This window comes from Drosophila willistoni, unplaced genomic scaffold (genome assembly GCF_018902025.1).
Source record: "Drosophila willistoni isolate 14030-0811.24 unplaced genomic scaffold, UCI_dwil_1.1 Seg531, whole genome shotgun sequence".
Classification (NCBI taxonomy): Eukaryota; Metazoa; Arthropoda; class Insecta; order Diptera; family Drosophilidae; genus Drosophila; species Drosophila willistoni.
In genome coordinates, this window is record NW_025814459.1 from 849,558 (window position 1) to 867,383 (window position 17,826).

Below are 17,826 nucleotides of genomic sequence, written 5' to 3' on the forward strand. Positions count from 1 at the left end.
AAACAGTAATTAAAAAAAAAAAAGGACAAAAAAAAAATTTATAAAAATTTTTATAAAATTTTAATTTTTATTTTTTTTTTTATCTTTTATTGAAAATAAATTCATACAATTTCGAAAAACAAGAGACAAAAAATTTGTCTGGCCAGACACATACTAAAAACAATTTTCCTAACATACTCTAATAATATAATAATGAAGTAAGTAAGTCGTCTCGCCGACTTGGGTATACCATACACCAGGTGAAACAAATATTTAAAATTTCGAAAACCAAATGTATGTCTATTAAATTGTTTTAACATGCCTCATACCATATGCTATCTTGCTCACTCTACAAACACACAAGCGCTACTAGCCAACGGTCAATTCTGCCCTTATGGATCGCGTAGCAAAATACGTTCATACGCATATGTTGCATGTTTCTTGACCTATTTCAATAAAATTTGGTAGTTTGGTAGAAATATATAAGATTAATTAGTCTGCCAAATTATGGAGGCGGAAGTAGGCGTGGCAGCATATTAAAATATAGATATTCTGCTAGCATACTAAGCCGCGCACATGCTAAATTTGGTGAATTTAGCTTTGTTAGTTTTCGAGAAAATCAGTTTTGTTTAGTTTGTGGGGGCGGAAATGGGCGTGTCAAATTTTTTAAATAGTCAATATTTGCACCTCTATTAAGCTAGCTTACATACCAAATTTAATGTCGGTAGCTGTCATAGATTTTAAGAAAATCTGTTTTATGTAAATTTCGGGGGCGGAATGGGGAGTGGCAAAAAGTTGGAACAATTATTTTCTGCGCGCTAACTTAACAAGTATATAAACCAAATTTGATGGGTCTATCTGCTATACTTTTTAAGAAAAACAGTTTTATGTAAATTCTGGGGGCGTAAGGGGGCGTGGCCAAAATTCCAATTAACTCTATACATTTACATACCACACGAGTCTAGCTCTTATAGTCTCCGAGATCTGCGTGTTCATACAGACGGATGGACAGACGGACATGGCTAGATCGACTCGGTTGTTGATCCTGATCAAGAATATATATTTTGTGGGGTCGGAAATGCTTCCTTCTGCCTGTTACATACATTTTGGCAACTTTAATATACCATTTCACCCTATGGGTGTATGGTATAATAACATAATTACACTTATAAGTATACCTGTTGAGAATCGAGTGGATTGCGTTAAATTATAAGTTTATCTTTATTAAGAGTCCATACACTTTCAAGGGCGGAAAAGGAAGAAGCCAAAATATATAGAGTTACAAAGCATCTTATATCGATAACCTAAAAGCTTAGTACAATCGATACAACCAGGGATAAATACAGGGCTGCAAACAGAAACATATGGTATTTTCAACAATATGATTCTGTGTGCCAATTACAATTACTTTTTTAGTTTAAATTCAATAACTTGACACAATGATTATGCTTTTGCTTAGACAAATTTTTCGTTAATATATCAGCTACCATGTCCTTTTTATACCCTTGCAAAAAGGGTATATTAATTTTGGTCAGAAGTGTGCAACGCATAGAAGGAAGCATTTCCGACCATATAAAGTATATATATTCTTGATCAGCACGACGAGACGAGTTCAAATAGCCATGTCCGTCCGTCCGTCCGTCCGTCCGTCCGTCCGTCCGTCTGTCCGTCCGTCTGGATCAACGCAAACTCCTCCTAGACCGTAAGAGCTACAGAGCTGAAATTTCGCATGTAGGCTTGTATATACTGCAGGCGTTGTATATCTCGGATTCAGCCGGATCGGATCACTATATCATATAGCTCCCATACAAATGGCAAAGTCACGAACTGTGACTTTTCTCAATAACTTTGTTATTTTCTGAGCTATTGTCATGAAATCATATTGGTGAATTAATTACACATATAAACGACTGTGCCAAATTTGATTAACATCGGGTGACTATATCATATAGCTCCCATAGAAACGATCTTTCGAAAACAGTGACTTTTGTCAATAACTTCGTTACTTTTGACGCGATTGCTTTTAAATTAAACATTTGTTAGTTTAATATATCTGTTAATGACTGTGCTGAATTTGATAAAGATCGGGTTACTATATCATATAGCTCCCATAGGAACGATCGGTGGAAAACAGTGACTTTGATCAATATCTTCGTTATTTCCTATACTAAGATTGTAGGCCGTTCTTTCGCAAATGTTAGCCTTTTTAGCTTGAACGTTTTTCCACTTTGATGGCTTTAGGTAAGGAAAGAGTTACCATAAAAGTTGCAAGGGTATACAAACTTTGACGCGGTCGAAGTTAGCCCCGGCCCTCTGGTTTGATATATAGTCCAGATCAATCTCGCCTCTTGTAACAACTTCTCGAACGAAATGATGTCTGATGTCAATGTGTTTCGATCGAGCATGAAACACAGGATTCTTGGCCAGAGATTGAGCACTTAAATTGTCTCCAAACAATTTCGTAGATGTCCCAGCTTCTTCACATCCAATCTCGATCAACAAACGCCTCAAATGCAGAGCCTCTTTCGCCGCTGAAGACATAGCCATGTATTCGGCCTCTGTGCTGCTCAACGCCACACTGCATTGTTTTTCCGACTTACAGGAGATAGGGCCACCTGCCAAGAAAAACACGTACCCTGTGTTCGATTTGCGGTTGCTCACATCACCGCCCCAATCTGCGTCAGCGTATCCCGTAAGAGCATCTCCACACGATCGGTAGTGCAACTTAAGATCCTTCGTTGCCGCCAAATACCTCATAACATGCTTAACTGTTGCAACATGTTCACTGTGAGGTTCCTTATTCCTTTGCGCTAATTTGATAACTGAATGGTAGATATCAGGTCTTGATGTTAATGCAAGCCACATCAACTCTCCGATTGCTGACTGATACATTGTCACATCCTGTATGACACATTTCTCGTCACTGCACGCCACTTGGAAACCAGCATCCAATGGCGTAGCAACTGCTCGACACACTTCCATACTATGTCTTTGAAGCATGCCTTTTATGTACTTATATACTGCCTGTATAATCATTCCGGTCTACTTGCATGCCCAAAAACTCTCGTAACGGACCCCTATCGACGCATTCGAATTTCATCGCAATCTTTGCCTTGATTGCGATCATGTCATCCATCTTTTGGCAAGCTATAAGTAAATCATCTACATATATTAGTACCAAACAAAGTCTACCTTTTATATCCTGTTGATAAAGGCACGGCTCGTTCTTGGAAGAAGTAAATCCAAGATCACATAGTGCTGCATTCAACTTGGCATTCCACTCCCTGTCTGCTTGTTTCAATCCACATATCCCTGAGGCTGCCTCATATAGACGACTTCGTTTAGGTCACTGTTAAGATAGGCTGTGCACACATCCATTTGGTGCAGATATAGTTTCAGCTCCGCTGCTATAGCCAAAACTAGCCGTATCGTTTCGTAACGACACACTGGTGAGAAGGTTTCGGTATAATCGACGCCGTATATCTGTGAGCACCCTTTAGCCACCAACCGAGACTTATACCGCTCCACGCTTCCATCGACACTCCGTTTGATAGTATATACCCACTTTGAACCAATCGCTTTTTGTCCCTTGGGTAAATCTACCAGTGTCCATGTCTTATTTGCCAACAGAGCCTCATATTCCTTATCCATAGCAGTCTTCCAGAATGAAGATTGCTTACCTTGCATCGCATCATCAAATGTCTGTGGCAAATCCAGTTCCTTTACATGTAACTTGTTTACACGATTGTATATTTTCTTGGGACGTCCTGGCTTACCGGTGCGAATCAAACGTGGCCTTCCAGGACCGATCTGTCCTTATTTATTTATTTACGTCAACTAACACAGCAGTCGACGAAAAAGCTTAAGCTAAAGACAGATAGTAATCAATTGAAAAAGATCGATTCCAATTCAACTGCCGCCGTGTGCAGACGTGTTTTTAATGCACTCCGCAAAAATTGAGTGTAAAAAAAAAAAAAAAAAGTCTGAGTTTGCAAAAAGTTGTGTAGGGCTCTCAGTCGCCTCAGAGACGCCTATTTACAATCATATTGCTATTAGATTGCTCTAATATTGCTATTAGATTGCTCTAATAGCAATAAATACTAAGTTGCAACAACAAAGTGCGTAATTTTTACAAAAGCCATGTCCACCAATTCGGGCCCAAGCTCTCTCGATCCCCGCCAGCAACAGCTACAAGAACTAATTGTACAACAACAACGTGAGCGTCGACTCTCGGTCGAACGCAACAACGCGTACTTTTCGGTGGTGTCGCCGACCCCACCGAATGCTAACGTAAGCAATAACACCGAAAGTGCCAGCCACTCAGCAATTAACAGCAACCTACCGTGGAGAGAGCAGTGTGCTTCTCCATCAATATCGATAACTGGGTCACCGATTGCACCAACCAGCACCGTCAGCTCGTTGACAGCAACTACTGCAACGTCTGGTGAATTAATTACACATATAAACGACTGTGCCAAATTTGATCAACATCGGGTGACTATATCATATAGCTCCCATAGAAACGATCTTTCGAAAACAGTGACTTTTGTCAATAACTTCGTTACTTTTGACGCGATTGCTTTTAAATTAAACATTTGTTAGTTTAATATATCTGTTAATGACTGTGCTGAATTTGATAAAGATCGGGTTACTATATCATATAGCTCCCATAGGAACGATCGGTGGAAAACAGTGACTTTGATCAATATCTTCGTTATTTCCTATACTAAGATTGTAGGCCGTTCTTTCGCAAATGTTAGCCTTTTTAGCTTGAACGTTTTTCCACTTTGATGGCTTTAGGTAAGGAAAGAGTTACCATAAAAGTTGCAAGGGTATACAAACTTTGACGCGGTCGAAGTTAGCCCCGGCCCTCTGGTTTGATATATAGTCCAGATCAATCTCGCCTCTTGTAACAACTTCTCGAACGAAATGATGTCTGATGTCAATGTGTTTCGATCGAGCATGAAACACAGGATTCTTGGCCAGAGATTGAGCACTTAAATTGTCTCCAAACAATTTCGTAGATGTCCCAGCTTCTTCACATCCAATCTCGATCAACAAACGCCTCAAATGCAGAGCCTCTTTCGCCGCTGAAGACATAGCCATGTATTCGGCCTCTGTGCTGCTCAACGCCACACTGCATTGTTTTTCTGACTTACAGGAGATAGGGCCACCTGCCAAGAAAAACACGTACCCTGTGTTCGATTTGCGGTTGCTCACATCACCGCCCCAATCTGCGTCAGCGTATCCCGTAAGAGCATCTCCACACGATCGGTAGTGCAACTTAAGATCCTTCGTTGCCGCCAAATACCTCATAACATGCTTAACTGTTGCAACATGTTCACTGTAAGGTTCCTTATTCCTTTGCGCTAATTTGATAACTGAATGGTAGATATCAGGTCTTGATGTTAATGCAAGCCACATCAACTCTCCGATTGCTGACTGATACATTGTCACATCCTGTATGACACATTTCTCGTCACTGCACGCCACTTGGAAACCAGCATCCAATGGCGTAGCAACTGCTCGACACACTTCCATACTATGTCTTTGAAGCATGCCTTTTATGTACTTATATACTGCCTGTATAATCATTCCGGTCTACTTGCATGCCCAAAAACTCTCGTAACGGACCCCTATCGACGCATTCGAATTTCATCGCAATCTTTGCCTTGATTGCGATCATGTCATCCATCTTTTGGCAAGCTATAAGTAAATCATCTACATATATTAGTACCAAACAAAGTCTACCTTTTATATCCTGTTGATAAAGGCACGGCTCGTTCTTGGAAGAAGTAAATCCAAGATCACATAGTGCTGCATTCAACTTGGCATTCCACTCCCTTCCTGCTTGTTTCAATCCATATATAGCTTTATTCAGCCTCAACACCTGTTGTGAATTTGCCTTATCCACATATCCCTGAGGCTGCCTCATATAGACGACTTCGTTTAGGTCACTGTTAAGATAGGCTGTGCACACATCCATTTGGTGCAGATATAGTTTCAGCTCCGCTGCTATAGCCAAAACTAGCCGTATCGTTTCGTAACGACACACTGGTGAGAAGGTTTCGGTATAATCGACGCCGTATATCTGTGAGCACCCTTTAGCCACCAACCGAGACTTATACCGCTCCACGCTTCCATCGACACTCCGTTTGATAGTATATACCCACTTTGAACCAATCGCTTTTTGTCCCTTGGGTAAATCTACCAGTGTCCATGTCTTATTTGCCAACAGAGCCTCATATTCCTTATCCATAGCAGTCTTCCAGAATGAAGATTGCTTACCTTGCATCGCATCATCAAATGTCTGTGGCAAATCCAGTTCCTTTACATGTAACTTGTTTACACGATTGTATATTTTCTTGGGACGTCCTGGCTTACCGGTGCGAATCAAACGTGGCCTTCCAGGACCGATCTGTCCTTATTTATTTATTTACGTCAACTAACACAGCAGTCGACGAAAAAGCTTAAGCTAAAGACAGATAGTAATCAATTGAAAAAGATCGATTCCAATTCAACTGCCGCCGTGTGCAGACGTGTTTTTAATGCACTCCGCAAAAATTGAGTGTAAAAAAAAAAAAAAAGTCTGAGTTTGCAAAAAGTTGTGTAGGGCTCTCAGTCGCCTCAGAGACGCCTATTTACAATCATATTGCTATTAGATTGCTCTAATATTGCTATTAGATTGCTCTAATAGCAATAAATACTAAGTTGCAACAACAAAGTGCGTAATTTTTACAAAAGCCATGTCCACCAATTCGGGCCCAAGCTCTCTCGATCCCCGCCAACAACAGCTACAAGAACTAATTGTACAACAACAACGTGAGCGTCGACTCTCGGTCCAACGCAACAACGCGTACTTTTCGGTGGTGTCGCCGACCCCACCGAATGCTAACGTAAGCAATAACACCGAAAGTGCCAGCCACTCAGCAATTAACAGCAACCTACCGTGGAGAGAGAAGTGTGCTTCTCCATCAATATCGATAACTGGGTCACCGATTGCACCAACCAGCACCGTCAGCTCGTTGACAGCAACTACTGCAACGTCTGCCGAAGTATTGACCTGCCTCAAGCCGTCAACGACAAGTCGCCCAGAGTCAGCCACAATAGTAAACCCAACGACTTCTGTCCAAACTGTAATGGACAGATATATTAAAATAACTAAGCGGAAGCTAAGCCCGCAAAAGAAAAAAAGTGGCAATACTCCGAAAATAACCAAACCAAATGAACGAGTAGCACCCCTTAGCGGGAATCGTTTTAAAATTCTTGCCGATCAGCAAGACGATCAAGCCGGCGCTGTAGATAAAGTTAAATCGGCTAGACCACCCCCTTTATACATCCGTGGAGCCAACTGCAGCGCCCTGATTTCGAAGCTAGTAGAAACAGTAGGGGCAAATAACTTTGTTGTAACCCCTCTCAATAGGGGTAACATTAAAGAAATTAAATGTCAAGCCCAAACTGAGGACAATTTCCGCATCATCGAAAAGTACCTCCGTAATGCTAACATCAACTTCTATACCTACCAACTAAAAAGCTGTAAAGGGCTCCAGGTTGTGTTAAAGGGGATTGAGCCATCGGTCCCTACTCAAGAAAGAGCAGACGCGTTGGTCGAAAAAGGGTTTGCGGTCAAGTCCGTTGTCAACATCATCAACAGGAACAAAGTCGCACAGCCGCTCTTTAAAATCGAGCTCCAACCAGATGCAAAGCGGTCGAAGCCAAATGAAGTGCACCCGATCTACAACCTACAGCTTCTATTGCACAGAAGAATCACCGTAGAGGAGCCCCATAAGAGACGCCAACCACCGCAGTGTAAAAACTGCCAGGAATACAACCACACCTCTAACAATTGCAATCTTAGGTCAGTGTGTGTTGGCTGCGGCGAACATCATAAAGATGGAATTTGCACCAAGGACAAAAACAACGTCGCACTAAGACTATGCAGCAACTGTGGAACGAACCACACGGCCAACTACAGAGGATGTCCTGTCTTTAAGGATCTTAAATCACACCAAAAATCATCTTCAACGCCTCCAAAACTACACCGGAGGTCTTCTTCGCCAAGGCTGCTAGATCATCCAACATGACTGCTACAACCAGTCCTAGTGTATCCTTCGCTAGTGTGCTCCGAACTGGACAGACGGAGCCCGCGAAAGAGACCCCGTCGCTCCGCCATCTACAGAATCCGCAACCTAGCGCACCAGAGCTTGGCCAGCAAACTCCAAGTGGTCTAGAGGCCCTATTGATCTCACTCAATCAAAACATGACCACTTTTATGACGTTCATGCAAAACTGTATGCACGAACTGATGCGGAATCAAAACCTGCTTATCCAGAAGCTTATCGAGAATAAATAATGGCTTCCCTACGTCTATGTCTTTGGAATGCTAACGGCATCTCCAAGCACAAAAATGAACTGCAACTATTCCTAGACTCAAGTGAAATCGACGTTTTGCTGATTTCGGAAACACATTTAACATCAAAAAATAATTTTCAAATACCAAAATATACCTTCTACGCAACAAACCATCCAGACGGAAAAGCTCATGGCGGGACCGGTATCCTAATCAAAAACCGTATAAAACACTCGTTCCTCAACAGATTTGAAACACAGCACCTACAAGCAACCGCTATAACCGTCCAAACCAGCTGCGGCAACACTACATTGGTCGCCCTGTACTGCCCACCACGCTTCTCAATCTCTGAAAAGGAATTTACCGATTTCTTTAACACACTCGGAGATCGCTTCATTGCAGCAGGGGACTATAACGCCAAACATACGCACTGGGGATCTCGCCTGGTAAATCCTAAAGGAAAGCAGTTGAACAACACAATAGTCAACCCTCTCAATGGATGGATTGCGTCTCACCGGGTAGGCCTCCTTATTGGCCCACAGATCCACAGAAAGTGCCTGACTTGATTGATTTCGCAGTAACCAAGAGGATTCCACGTAATCGGATCACTGCGGAAACACTACTAGATTTAACTTCCGATCACTCTCCAGTGCTATTCACATTATTAACAAGACCTCAAGTACTTGATCGCCCATATAGGCTTACAAACAACAAAACAAATTGGCTTAAATTTAAAATGTACATGAGTGCCCACATTGACTGTTCGCCGAAACTGGATGCTGCAGAGGACATTGATATGTGCGTCTCTGCACTTGAGTCGATGATGGGAGCTGCAGCAAGAGTATCTACTCCACATGCCTCTTCTTACACCAAACCTGTTGACAGGCCTACGAACCGGCGGATAGAACAATTAGTAACGGAAAAACGACGTCTAAGAAGAGAATGGCAGATTACTCGATCACCAGCAGCAAAACTTCGGCTAAGGCAAGCTAATCGCAACCTCTCCAAGGCGTTAAGACAAGAGGAAAGCTGGGCTCAAAGGAAATACATAGAAAAGCTCAGTCCAACCAGCACTAAACATCCTCTGTGGAAAGCCCACCCAACTTTAAGCGCTCCTACAGAGACAATTTTACCGATAAGGAGTCCAACCGGTGGATGGGCCCGCAGTGACGAAGAGAGGGCATCCGTATTTGCCACACATCTTAAAATGGTTTTCCAGCCAAATCCAACATCAAACTCATCTGTACTTCCCCCTTCGAACACATTAACGGATAGTGAGTACTCGGAACTTCAATCGGACGAGATCACTGCAGTTATTAAAAACCACATAAAGCCGAAAAAAGCCCCTGGCCATGACCTAATCACACCGAAAATGATCCTAGAACTCCCTATCATTGCAATACAATATATCTGCAAACTGTTCAACGCTATAATAAAAATTGGCTACTTCCCAAGAACATGGAAAAAGTCCACTATCATCATGATTCCTAAAGTGGGAAAGGACAAAACCCAGCCATCATCCTATAGGCCAATTAGTTTGCTGCCATGTCTTTCAAAGCTTTTTGAAAAGGTCCTGCAGATCCGCCTAAACTCATTTCTGGCATCGGAGAACACAATCCCTTCACACCAGTTTGGCTTCCGCGAAAAACATGGTACAATTGAACAAGTCAATCGCATAACATCCGAAATACGAACAGCATTCGAACTAAAAGAATACTGTGCGGATGTCTTTCTCGACGTTGCCCAGGCTTTCGATAGAGTTTGGCTGGAGGGTCTGATGTTCAAAATCCGGCAAAAACTGCCACAGTACACACACAAACTCATGGAATCTTACCTTTACAATAGGAAATTCGCTGTAAGATGTAATGGCTCCGTCTCCGCTGATTTTGAAATCAAAGCTGGTGTACCGCAAGGCAGTGTACTCGGCCCATTGCTCTACCTGCTGTACACTGCAGACTTACCAACGAGTTTAGGACTTACAACGTCCACTTTTGCCGATGACACGGCAATCCTTAGCAGATCCAAATGTCCAATACAAGCCTCTGCAAAACTAGAGGAACACCTTAAGGTGGTAGAGGAATGGCTAGCAACCTGGCGTATCCGGGTCAACGAGCAGAAATGCAAACATGTTACATTTACGCTTAACAGAAGAAACTGTCCAGCTCTAATGCTAAACAACGTACCAGTTCCTCAAGCCGTGGATGTCACTTACCTTGGCATCCACCTAGACAGAAGACTAACTTGGCGCAAGCACATCGAAGCAAAAAAGGCACAGCTTAAACTGAAAGCGAGTAGCCTACATTGGATCATCAATGCTGGGTCCCCTCTACGTCTGGAGTATAAAGTCCTCCTATACAACTCCGTACTGAAACCCATCTGGACTTACCTAGCGTAAAATCTGAAATAGGTACTCAACAACTAAAGTATTCTGCGAAACTGGATGCACACCCAAATGTTCTTGCCAATTCCCTTACGCGAACTAATAATAGAACTCGTCTTAAAAGAAATGACAGACCAACCCAATAACAAGTGATTAGGGCCGCCTGCAATATCCCCAGGATTTATCTTAAGTACTAGTCTAAGAAAAATATCTCAAACTTGTTGTTAGGCTCTAATTTAAGAGTAGATTCAACAAATATATATTAAACGTAAAAAAAAAAAAAAAAAAAAAAAAAAAATTGAAAAAGATAGCTTAGCTATATACGCAACTAAACATCCCCGACCCGGTGGAGGTGTTTTATTTGCATAAGGTGCCAGATATGCCCCGATTCACAGCCAATGTGGTCAAGGATGAGCTGCAGCCAATCCATGTCCAGAATATTTTCATTGGTTTCGCTGTAGATGATTAAAAGTATAGCGCGAAGAGAAGTGACAGAAAGATGAGGAAAAGGTTCGTGAAGAGAGTAGTTAGTCAGATATCTACTAAGGTGAATAGGAAAAAAGTTTCTGGTCCGACGTGAGGGAACACAAAAATATAGTGTATCTAGTAAATTAGTAGAAATGACTTCGCCGTTGACTAGTTTATAAGGAAGGAGAATGCCAAAAACGAGCCTACGGTTGTAAAGTGAAGGAAGATTAATAAGAAGAAGTCTGTTAGAATAAGAAGGTAGGCGAAGACTCGGGTCCCAATTAAGACCGCGTAACGCAAACTTAAGGAATTGCTTCTGTACTGATTCAATACTACGGTGGTGAACATCATATTGCGGGTTCCACACTGGCGAGCAATATTCTACAGTAGGGCGAATTAACGAAGTGTATAAAACCTTTGTTACATAGGGATCATCAAATTCTTTGGCCCAACGTTTAATGAAGCCAAGAAGGCTGCATGCTCTATTGACAATAGAAGAAATATGAACATTAAATGAAAGTTTTGGGTCAAACATAACGCCCAAGTCTTTGAACGATGGTACACAAACTAACAGAACAGACTTAACAGAGTAATGAGCTAGGAACGGGGACAAACGACTGAAAGTCATAAAAGAACACTTAGAGGCATTAAGGTGTAATTTATTAACGTGGCATCACAGAACGCATCGAAATCTGATTGCAAGTACTGTTGGAAAGAAGGATCATGATAGGAATAACAAATCTTGACGTCATCCGCAAACATGAGCACGCGTGAATGAGCCAAGACCAAAGGCAAATCATTTATAAACAATGTAAATAACAGTGGGCCCAGATGACTGCCTTGGGGTACACCTGACGTAACTCGAACAGTTTTAGATATCGAGGAACGAAAAGACACCTTTTGGGTTCTGCCAATAAGATACGACTTTTACCAAGCCAACAGTTTTGGGGAAAAACCCATTATGTTAAGTTTCGCGAGAAGTATAGAATGATCAACCGTATCGAAAGCCTTACTAAAGTCAGTATAAACAACATCAGTTTGACACTTTTTACGGAAGCCATGGTCTGGATAGGTGTTAAGGAAAGACGTAATAATTTTCTCAAACAGCTTTGGTATTGCCGAAAGTTTGGCAATGCCACGGTAGTTAGAAACATCCGATTTGCTACCCTTTTTAAAAAGCGGAATAATAAAAGACTCCTTCCAAATATCGGGAAAGCTAAAAGTCTCACTCGATATAAAGAATAACCGAGATAAAGGCTTATATAAGGATATCGAACACATTTTAAGGATGCAACTAGGTATATTATCAGGACCGGGAACGAAGGAAGACGTCATAGATGACAAGCTAGAGATAATACAGTCTTCAGTAATACTAGGAAAAAACATACAATTTAAATGTGGGATTGAAAAGGGATAGGGTGTGGGTTCCGAAACAGTAGTAGAATAAGTCGACAGAAAGAATTTAGCAAACAGATCTGCAATATCTGAATCATTATTAGCAGTCTGGTCATTAAGTCTGAAGGTGGAGGGTAGTACATTAGAGAGTCTTTTGGAATTAACAAAGTTGTAAAATCTTTTGGGGTTCTTATAAAATTCAACCTTACAGCGAACGATATAATTATTGTAGCATTGAGTGTTTAAAAGACAAAATTGAGATTTGGCTATACAGTAATTTGCATAGTCAAGTCGCGAACCAGTTTTTTTAAATCTTTTAAAATATCTCGATTTAATGTTACGGAGATTGGAGAGCCTACGTGTGAACCAGACTGGCGCGTTGGAGACGGTAGAGACATTCACATAAGGAACGCATTTATCAATTAGAGAATTGAGAACAGAGTAGAAAAACTTCACTGCACGATCTATATCGCAGCACTCAAATAGAAATGACCAATCAAAAGAGAAAATAAGGCTATTAAGAAGATTGAAATTTGTTTTACGAAAACATTTACGACGAGAATTTGCGATGTTATTAAATGAATTAGTAACGGAATTGTAAGAAATAGTAAGTTCAATGGTAGGGTGATAGGAATCTTCAGGTTTCACTAGGGGCTGTGTTCGGGATACAGCACTAACAGTGGGATCAGAGACAAAAACAAGATCAAGGATTCTTTTAGAACAGTTAAGGAAAGAATTCAACTGATATAGCGGACATTCAAGTAGGCTATCAAGAAAAACATGTTGAGATGAAGGAATTAAGAAAGATAGATTATCATCAACAAGCCAAGAAATATTAGGCAAGTTAAAATCACCTAAAACTATAAGACGGCCAAAAATAGTTCGTAAAGCATCAGCATGGTGCACGTAGATCATGATATCAGAAGCTGGAGGAATATAAGAACAAGAGATATATAGGCTAAAGTTAGAACATGTAACTTCGACGCAAATAAACTCAACACCTAAGGGGAGATCAATCGGCACCACACTTGAAGACAGATTCGAGTTTACAGCAATGAGTACTCCACCGCCACGACGACCAACACGATCAAGCCTATAAGAAATAAAGTTATTAGAAAGAATTTCATTATCCAAAACAGAGGAGTTAAGCCAAGTTTCAGAGAAAGATAATATGTCAGCCGAAAAGGTTTGGCTATCACAGAACAGGTTCGAGAGCTTGGTAAGAAGTCCTCTTACATTTTGATAATGAATGCAAAGACTAGACGTTATTAGTTTTTTGAAGCAGAAGATAAATTAGGAAGGTGGACAGGCAATGGACGGGAGCGCTTATTGGGCGCAAACTCGTGTACAACTAGGCCCTCTGGTCAGAAATTAGTGTCAACCATAGCTGAGAAATACTCATTTGATACTGTAATTTTAAAAGAGGCGATTTCGCGAGGCCTAGAAAACTTAAACTTTTGAATTAAAACTTTAGCAGGGCATATATTACTAATGTAAGCTGCCACAGACGACTCAGAAGTATCAGGAGCAAGCCTAGAGATAAATAATTGTTTGCGATGAGGCACTACAGTTAGTGGAGGCAGAGGAGCATTGGGATCCGCAAGTGATTGAGAGCTAGCATGATCCTGTGATTGATCAGAGTTCCCGTGAGGGATAGAATGAGGTACACCAGGGCTTATAATGGGTACTTCAATCTGAAAAGAAGAGCATAAAGAAGGACAAGAAGATGGTGTAGGCGAAAGTAAAATGGGAGACGATGTAATAGAGAGTGCTGGCGACTGCTTACGAGGCAGCTCTAGGGTACATTTCTTGGGCAACTTCTCAGAAGGTGGAACAAACTTGAATTCGAGTTTGTTTAAAGAAAGAAACTTTAAACGAAGATCCCTATACATACGGCTAAAATCAATCTGCTGGCTGGCACAAGATGGGCAAGTCCAGCGCATTAAGCCAAGCTCAGGCTTAGACACAGACAAACCAGAAAATTTGTCGTAGTCGCGGCCATTGAGGCCAGCACATTTTAAGTGAATAAGATTATCGCAAAGCCATACAAGATATTGCTCTATACTGATCATCAAAACGATCAGAATGCTTGCAAGTAGGTAGACAACAAGCCATTATAAAGCCAAAAGAAACACAAGGCAAAAAAAAAAAAATAAATTTATATATATATAAGAATAAATAGAAAAATTTAAATACACAGCACAAAGATAATTATCGATAAGAAATCAATAATTACAAATAAAACAAAGAGAACAGCTAGAGTGCACAGCACAAGAGAGAGTGCAAGAACAGTTATAAGCCGAACTTTGAGAGGCGGCCTTACAAAAGTGATTACGCGGGAGAGAAGCTGAGCACAATCACAAAGCAGATAGAACAACAAAGCCACTAGTACTGATGGTATGATGGGGGCGATGAGGGGAGTAACTGCAGAAGCAGTGATGAGAGAGAAAAAAATAAAAAAAAAAAAAAAAATTAAATGCACCAAACACTAATCACGAAACAGAAAAACTGTTTAAACTATTTAATTTGACGAATTATGGAAATAAAACACAAGGGTGTCAAGCAAACAACACCAGTGAAAGCGTAAACAAACTAAGCACAATTAAAAACTGAGAGAAAACAATAAATATTAATAAAAACTCAGGAGCTATGCAAAAACACGACCGTCACGTCAGAGAGCAGAAGTTTAAGCTTTCCTGCCGTATCTCTTGTTCTGGTTCTTGTTCTTCCGCTTGGATTCCGCCAGATTCATCATCGCTCTGCCCTGAACTCTCATCATCGAAATCTTCAGCGCTAACAAATTCCTCATTTTCCAGATCATTTTTACTTGATTCGTCCCATCGCATTTCCAAACCTGTGACTGTTTGAGCTGGACCTGAGGATTCAACAATCGAAACCACATCATTCGGATCCTTAAACATTACATCCCGTTTCTCAACGACCTCTCGTTTTTCTTTGTCATACAACCTATATGCTTTTGATACCAGTGAATATCCTACGAGTCGATATTCTTTGCCCTTGGCCTGAAACTTGCTTCGTCGTGTCTTATCTAATGCAACTGCTATCGAACCAAAAATGCGCATACCCTGCACATTGGGTTTCCTTCCAGTCCATGCCTCATAAGGTGTCATACCAACTAAAGCTGCTGTTGGTGATCAGTTTCGAATGTAACACGCTGTCATTATTGCCTCTGCCCAGAGAAACTCCTGCATATCCGCGTGTACAAGCAAACATCTAGCCATCTCGACTAGCGTCCGGTTTGCTCGTTCAGCCACTCCATTCTGTTGAGGGCTATATGGAACCGTCAACTGACGCACAATTCCATGATCCTTTAAGTACCCATCAAAACGCCTGTTGATGAATTCTCGGCCGTTGTCACTTCTTATTGCTTTCAATTTTTGGCCAGTCTGTCTTTCAGCCATCTCTTTAAATTCCACGAATTTCTCGAATACTTCATCCTTCGATTTTAGACAATAAGCAAATATTCGTCTCGACATGTCGTCCATGAATGTCAAAAAATATGAAGAACCGCCTAGAGAACGTTGCTTAAAAGGTCCACATACATCGGTATGTACCAATTCCAAAAGATGCTGAGCTCTATGTTCAGACGCTGACGGGAAAGGTTGAGTATGAATCTTGCTTCTCATACAAGTCACACATGGCATCTTCTCGGAAAAATCCAAATTTTCCATGCCAGTCACCATCCTGCATTTAACAATATTCATCAGACTTGAATAGTTGAAATGACCATACCTGTAGTGCCAATCTTCTGCACTTATTTGTTTCGCTCCAAAGCATCGATTGCCTGTCTCCTTAAACACAAAGAGCTTTCCTTGCCTCTCCGCTATTAGTACCATCTCGTCGTCTTGGCGAACCGTCGCTGAATTTTTGTCGAAAGTCACAGTGCATCGCCTATCGACTGCTCGATAAACCGACATAAAATTCGTCTCCAACCCTGGTAAGTGCAAAACATTCTCCAATTTCAGCTCACAAAATCCTGTTTGTACAAGCACGTCACCTCTGCCAACTGCTTTTATGATGTGGTTGTTGGCCCATACAACATCTTCCTCATGTGCAACATAATTCGCAAACATACTGCGCCTGCCACATAAGTGAGCCGTTGCTCCCGAATCCACACACCAGCTCGAAGCATCTAGATTTCCTACCTGTGCCGCAGCTAGAATAGTGTACGATCGATGTTGTGATTGCCGATTTTCCTTTGGTTTTTTTTGAAGCTTTGGGCAGTCCCTCTTATAGTGACCTCGTTGCCCACAACTGTAGCACTCTATATCCACCAGAGACCTCTTCTTACGAATTGGATTTTTTCGCACATTTGCCTGGTATGCCCGTTGCTCTTCTGGGGTTGACATTCTCTCGTTACCCCTGCGATCTCCTTCTTCCGTCAATTTAATCCTTAGACTGTCCAAAGAAGGAAGACTATCTCGAGTCTCCATCGCAATAACGAAGTTTTCGTACTCCTTTGGCAAACTTGAAAGTAATATGATCACCGCTAGTTCGTCTTCAAGCTTAATATTCACTTCAGCAAGTTTGTCCTTTGTAGAGAAGAACATTTTGAGATAGTCGCTCATCTTGTCCTCTTTCAGCTGCAACCCAAGCAACTTTTTATAAAGCGACACCCTCCGGACGGGTCCGTTTGGCTCGTACGTTTCCTTGAGCTTATCGCATGCTTCCTTTACTGTAGCACAATTCTTGAGGTAAACCAACTGAGACTGTCTTACACTCAGCGTTATCGTCGCCAACGCTTTCTGATTCTGTGCATCCCACGCAGCAACAGCATTCGCTTCCGTAGGCCTCGTCCTGCCTATGGAGTTCCATTCCGCATGGATCAACACGCTGCGCATTTGAACGGACCAGAAATCATAATTCCCCTCCTCCAACTTTTCTATTTGGTAAAAAGAACTCATATTTTACCACGCGCCTTATGCCGTGTGTCTTTCCGCACAATTACTTTTCGCCAGCCGCGAAATATCTACTTAAACTTTTAACACAAATCCTCCTGCCCACACTCGCGTGTATCTGAGCCCATAACCTGTTATTACTGTTATTTATTACAGTGCGTTTGTTAATGTTTTGATATTAATAATAAAGTCGTCTCGCCGACTTAGGTATACCATACAAAAGTAAAGCAAATATTTCAACTTTATTAAACAAATGCATTTTCACATGCTTTTTACAAGCATATCTTAGTATCTCGCTTACTCAATCATACGAGCACCCTTGCGCCCCCACCAGC